Source organism: Volvox carteri, assembly GCF_000143455.1.
Source record: "Volvox carteri f. nagariensis unplaced genomic scaffold VOLCAscaffold_75, whole genome shotgun sequence".
Lineage (NCBI taxonomy): Eukaryota > Viridiplantae > Chlorophyta > Chlorophyceae > Chlamydomonadales > Volvocaceae > Volvox > Volvox carteri.
The window spans coordinates 374,205-374,604 of record NW_003307618.1 but is presented as its reverse complement, the minus strand read 5'-3'; positions in this window follow the sequence as shown (position 1 = coordinate 374,604).

Here is a 400-nt window from a genome sequence, read left to right as displayed (position 1 = left end):
AACGGCTTTCTTAAACGGCGACCTGGCAGAGGAGCTGTGGATGTGACAGCCACCAGGTTACAGCAACGGCGACCCGACGCAGGCGTGCCAGCTGTTAAAGTCCGTCTACGGCCTCAAGCAAGCCCCATGCTGCTGGTACGAGAAACTGGCGGCGGAGTTGGGCAAGCTAGGCTATGAGCCGTCTATGTCCGACCCCGCACTATTCGTCAAGCGCGGGTCCGACGGCTCAATTTATGTGCTCGTGCACGTTGACGACATGCTGGTGGCGGCACACAACCTGCAATTGGTCGCGGCCGCCAAGGCGGCCATAGCTGGTTGCTTCGCAGTACGAGACCTTGGAGAGGCGCGCTACTACATCGGCATGGAGATCATTCAGGACCGCCGCAACCGCAGCATCATG